Source organism: Dipodomys merriami, unplaced genomic scaffold (assembly GCF_024711535.1).
Source record: "Dipodomys merriami isolate MVZ:Mamm:240054 unplaced genomic scaffold, mDipMer1.0.p SCAF_1649, whole genome shotgun sequence".
Lineage (NCBI taxonomy): Eukaryota > Metazoa > Chordata > Mammalia > Rodentia > Heteromyidae > Dipodomys > Dipodomys merriami.
The window spans coordinates 79,814-86,328 of record NW_027202992.1 but is presented as its reverse complement, the minus strand read 5'-3'; positions in this window follow the sequence as shown (position 1 = coordinate 86,328).

Genomic DNA, 6,515 nt, shown 5'->3' with positions numbered 1-6,515 from the left:
CTAGTAACAGTAGAGCTTTTTACAAGCTCTAAATAATATTTTGTAATTTCTTATGTAAGTTTTAATAGCATTATAAAAATGTGTAGCAAGAACAAATGGTAAATGTACATTTTTAAATGAAAAATTAGTTCAGGGCTGGGAATGTGACTTAGTGGCAGAGTACTTGCCTAGCATACATGAAGCCCTGGGTTTGCTACCTCAGTCCCACAAAAACGGAAAAAGCCAAAAATGGTGCTCTGGCTCAAGTGGTAGAGTGCCATCCTTGAACAAAAGAAGCTCAGGGACAGTGCCCAGGCCCTGAGTTCAAGCCCCAGGACTTGCAAAAAAAAGACAAGGAATGAAGGAAGGAAGAAGGGTGGGTATAATGTGAAAGCTTGAAATCTGTTTATTCAATCATTTAGTATCTACAGAATACAGAGTATATACCCAACATGGAGAGACCTAATAGAAATACTAAAGAGAAATGTTTATATCAAGCCTGAACTCCTACAAAGAATTTATAGAGAACTTTCAATTTTATCAGGGAAGACACTTATAGACTCAAAGAAACTGGAAGAAAGACATGGAAGATACAGATATAAACACAAAAAACAGCAGGAGGCTGTAAAAGAAGTAGAAACTGTGTGCATGAGGGGACAAAGAGGAGTGAGACCAGATGGAAAAATAATGCAAAACCCATTCACATGACCTTTTAGATTTACTAAAAATTGTAATAATAATTAAAAAATCAGATCAAGCTGAGTGCTAGTGGGTCACACCTGTAATCCTAGCTACTCAAGGGTGAGATCTCAGGATCATGGTTCAAAGACAGCCTCAGTAGGAAACTAACCACCAGAAAACCAGAAGTGGAGCTGTGGCTCAAAGTGGTAGAGTGCTAATCTTGAGCACAAAAGCCCAAGGACAATGAACATGCCCTGAACTCAAGTGCCACAACCGACCCCCACCCCAAAAATTTTTTTGTTAAAAACCAGATCATTCCAAAATACCTATATTATTCTTTTAGTTATAAGGTAGTTCTCTGTTATCTCCTTTAGTTAGCATACTACTTAAGAAACCTGTGTGAGGGGCTGGGAAGGTGGCGCAGTGGTAGAGCGCTTGCCTTGCATGCCTGAGGCCCTAGGTTTGATTCCTCAGCACCACATAAGCAAAAAGAAAAAATGCCGAAAGTGGCGCTGTGGCTCAAGTGGTAGAGTGCTAGCCTTGAGCTGAAGAGCTGAGGGACAGTGCCCAAGCCCAGAGTTCAGGCCCCATGACCGGACCCCCCACTAAAAAAAATCCAAATAATATTATTAAACATATACATTCCATGTTCTATGCTAAGTGGCTTCACCTCTGTTCTTTTTCAACAATACAAATATATTTATCACTCGTTCCAATAATGCATGATAATTTTAAAATTGAGTGCAATTACAGAACAGTAAGTCTCTCAAAGCACCCAAAATAGGTAAAGAACTCTTAAACTAAAAAAAAAAAAAAAAAGAACTCTTAAACTTCAACAATAAAAAGAAAGCAAACCAATTCTAAAAGTTGGCTAAAGGCTTTAAAACACATCAAAGAGGATAAGGCAAACAAGCATATGATAAAATGTTCCACATCATATTTCATAAAAGAATTGCAGGGGCTAGGAAAGTGGCTCAGTGGTAAAGCGCTTGCCTTGCATGCCTGAGGCCCTGGGTTCGATTCTTCAGCACCACATAAGCAAAAAGCCAGAAGTGGCGCTGTGGCTCAAGTGGTAGAGCAGTAGCCTTGAGCTAAAGAGCTGAGGGGCAGCGCACAGGCTCAGAGTACAAACCCCACGACCGGGCTCCCCCCAAAAAAATTGTGGATAAAAGAATCGCAGATTAAAAAGAGCCAGGTGCAGATGGCTCATACCTATAGTCTTAGGTACCCAGAAAGAAAACATTAAAGGATCATGGTTCAAAGCCAGCCTAGGCCTAAAAGCCTGTGAGACTCATTTCCAATTAACCAAAACTCCGGGCTAGCCCTATGCCTCAGTTCAAACCCCAAGATTGGCACGAGCGTATACACACACACATACAGCACAGCACAGCACACTTATCAGAATGGCCAAAATCCAGAACATGGACAACAGTAATTGCTAGTGAGAATCTGGAAGAACAGAAATATTAACTTCTGGGCTCTACTTAACATTCCACTTTGGAAACCAGTCTACCAGACTAAATACTCTTTTTTTTCTTGGGGGGGGGGACAACTAGTTTTGGAGTTTGAACTCAGGGCCTGAGCTGTCCCTGAGCTTTTATGCTTAATGCTTGCACTCTAACATCTAAGACACAGATCCACTTCCAGCTTTTGTGGTGATTTATTAGCAATAAGAGTCTCACAATGGGGCTGAGAAGGTGGCTCAGTGGTAAAGTGCTTGCCTTGCATGCATGAGGCCCTGGGTTCGATTCCTCAGCACCACATAGCAGGAAAAGCTGGAAGTGGCACTGTGGCTCAAGTGGTAGAGCACTAGCCTTGAGCTGAAGAGCTGAGGGACAGTGCCCAAGCCCAGAGTTCAGGCCCCACAACTGGCAAAAAAAAAAAGAAAAGAAAAGAAAAAATAAGAGTCTCACAATGGACAAGTCGTTATGTTGAAAACGAACTTTTGGTCGTGGGGGAGGGTTGGGTGAGAGGGTCTGGGGAGGATAGGAAGGGATGAGAAGGGGAAACAAAGGAGGCTACAATGCTTGATAAGAAATGTACTCATTATCTTGCCCATGTAATTGTAACCCCTCTCTACAGTATTTTCACACACACAAAAAAAAGAGTCTCACAGACTTTCCTGCTTGGGCTGACTGCAAACCACAATCCTCAGATCTCAGCCTCCTGAGTAGCCAAGATTACCAGTGTGAGCACCAGTGCCCAGTCAAATGTATTGTTATACAATCCAGCAATCATGTTAGATGGACTGCTAAGTTCCAGTTAGAGCAACAAGGAGATCAAGTAGAATAAGTAGAGCTTACCTGGTTCTTATCAAGAATTGACCAACAAATATTCTGAAATGACAAAACTCATTAGATGTGATGAGAATTTTAGCATAGATATGCCCAGTATTTTAGAACCATTTAGTCAGTAGTAGAATACACAACACAAAACAAAAAAGGCAAAACTTAAAACCTAAAATTTCGACAACATTTAGACATCTTTGCTAACAAAGCATATCAGATGGTTGGGCCTCCATTACTAGGGCCTGTGAAAAGAGCAACTTGTTAGCAAGGCACCTTAGAATAGATGCAGTAGTAAACTTAGTGGAAGGTTAAGGGTCAGATGGGGTCAAACCCTTAACCCACCACGTGGCCAAGATGGCGAATTCAAGATGGCGAATTTCTGAAAGAATGCAAAGAAACCCTGAACAAATAGATCAAGCCTACATTGGCTAGCCTTTGAGAGGGAACCTAGAGGGGGGTCCCTGGGACCCAGCCTGCGTCGCACTCTTCAAGGCACAAGCCAAAAAGTTGTAGAAAAAAGGGTAGAAAGTTGGACATGAATGGCAGAGAGAGAGCAAAGACAGCCTGAAATTAAACTTCTGACCATTGACCATTGCAGTAGCAAAAACTGTGTAAAATTAGGCTCTCTGGCTTTCCAGGGAGCACAGGAGGCATTTCAAAGGGGTTTCACGGCTCAGGCGTGATTCGTAGCACCCCATTAAATGAGTAGAGTCAGTCTGGTGAGTGAAGGAGAGAGCTGACCAGGCTGAAGTGGCATCCCGACTTCCCCCAGAGCCCTTTAGAGAGAAATGGCCAAGCCCCCAAAGCCAAGCGTCCTCGGCTTCAGAAGTGACCGGCCTTTCAGCTAAAGGCTGTAGGAGCTCTCTGGCGTGGCACCACGTCTGGACAGAGACTGAGTAACAGAGAGCCGTAGAGTAGTTTCACTCACCAGAGTAGAGAAGTGGTGTGGACGTGGATGTGAAGGCAGCAATGGTATCGATGCGTTGATTCCGCCGCAGACAGACTGGTTCGCAAAAGGCCGTCAGAACTGCGGGTATTCCTCAGAGCAAAAAGGAAAGAACAAAAAAAGAAAAAAGAGGAAAAAAAAACACAGAAATCCCAGCTTTCATGACTTTAAGCCTTTATCCGAGTCACGGCACCATTTATGTTAGGTTTTTAAAAAGAGGTAACCGAGTAAGAACTGCACCAGCACTCACGTGGTATTCAGGTAAGGGGTAGGTTTATTCAGTAGCCCTGCTGGGACCAGGCAAGGTTGGCACTACACGTGGCTGGCAAAAGAAAGAGCTAGAAAAGAGCAGAGAGAGCAAGAAAAGAACAGAGAGAGCTAGAAACGAACAGAGAGAGAGCTAGAATAGAACAGAGAGAGCTAGAATAAAACAGAGAGAGAACTAGAATAGAACAGAGTGAGCTAGAACAGAGAGAGAGCAGAGAGAGCTAGAAAAGAAGAGCAAGAGAGAGGTAAGAACAGAGAGAGAGCTAGAATAGAATAGAACAGAGAGAGAGGAGAGAGCTAGAAATGAACCAAGAGAGAAAAAGGAGTTTGGGCCTGGGCTAGCCCTTATCTAGGGTATGGGTGGGGAAAGGTGTGGCCACATCAAATTCAGATGTGACCTCAGCGGATGCAGATGTGACGTCTTCCAGGTGTCCCAGTTGCCTAGGTAACGCAGGTACTGGGTGGAGACTTTGCTGCGAGGAGGGTGGAGTCTGCTCGCCATCCAGGAGCGGACCTTACAAGAACTTGCATAGATTTGCTGAGTTTTTTCTTTTTTTAGTAACACTTATGGCTTAAGAGAGAAAGCAGATAATAACCCAATTCTATCTCTTCCATCTTTTGAGCTGTAGAGTGAGAAAGACTCCCACATGAGGCACTGTGAAGGTGGCTCAATGGTAGAGTGCTTGCCTTGCATGCATGAGGCCCTGGGTTCGATTCTTCAGCACCACATAAGCAGAAAAAGCTGGAAGTGGGACTGAGGCTCAAGTGGTAGAGCCCTGGTCTACAGCTGAAGAGCTGGGGGACAGCGCCCAGGCCCAGAGTTCAGGCCACACAACCAACAACAACAACAAAAATAAGATTCCTACATGAACAGAGTAAATATAGTATTGATAAGAAACACAGAATAAACCAGGGGCTGGTTGCTCACACCTGTAATCCTAGCTATTCAGCAGGCTGAGATCTGAGGATCACTGTTAAAAGCTAGCCTTGGCAGGAAAGTCCATGAGACTCTTTTTTTTTTAACTTTCTTTTTATTTTTGGGTCCGGTCGTGGGCCTGAACCCTGGGCCTGGGCACTGCCCTCAGCTCTTTAGCTCAAGGCTAGCTCTCTACCACTTGAGCCACAGCGCCACTTCCGGCTTTTTACTTTTTGCTTATGTGGTGCTGAGGAATGAACCCAGAGCCTCATGCATGCAAGGCAAGCGCTCTACCACTGAGCCATCTTCCCAGCCCTCCATGAGACTCTTCTCTCCACTAGAAAACTGGAAGTGGTGTTGTGGCTCAAGCGGTAGAGTGCTCACCTTGAGCTGAAATGTGCAGGGACAGAGCTCAAGCCCAGAGATCAAACTCCATGACTGACCAAAAAACCCCACCAAACTAACAAAAACAAAAAACTCAGAATAGTAAAGTATTTCTCCTTCCTTCTAAACAAATACATCTTCTTAGCCATTCTCATTACTCATCTCTAGAACTTGTCATTCACTAATACATCATCTTCACACGGATGAAGTACTACTAGTTAGTGAAATTTGATTTTTATAAAAGTTTGTTATTATTATTATTATTATTATTATTATTATTATTATTATTATTATTATCTGTCAGTCATGGGGCTTGAACTCTGGGTTTGGGCCCTGTCCCTGCACTCTTGGGCTCAAGAAGAGCACTCTACCACTTGAGCCACAGCACCACTAATGGTTTTCTAGTGCTTTATTGGAGGTAAGAGTCTCACGGACTTTCCTGTCTGGGCTGGCTTTGAACCATAATCCTCAGATCTCAGCCTTCTGAGTAGCTAGGATTATATGCGTGAGCCACGGGCCACCAGCTAAGTTTGTTGTTATTATAAAGGTAATGTGCAGAGGGGCTGGCAAGGTGGTTCAGTGGTAGAGCTTGCTTTGCATGCATGAGGCCCTGGGTTTGATTCCTCAGCACCACATAAACAGAAAAAACTGGAAGTGGCTCAAATCATAAAGTGCTAGCCTTGAGCTGAAGAACTTAGGAACAGGAGGCAGGCCCAGAATTCAAACCCTACAACAATTTCCCCCACCCCTTGCTCAAAGCTGGTGCTCTACCATTTGAGGAATGCCTCTAATCCAGCATTTTGCTGGTTAACGGGAGATGGAGTCTTTAGGTTTTTTTCTGAATGGATTGGGTTAAAATGTTGAGCAACCTTTGTCCAATGAAGCTTGATTCAAAAAAATTTTTTTGAGTTTTAGTAAGGATTTTAGATTAACACGGGGAAAAAACAGAAAAAGAAACATTTCCTGCTCTCTATGCAGGACATGGGAATTAAAGCCTAGTTTGATTCTTGAAATGCAAATAGAAAATTTCTGAAAACTATTAAATATTTCTACA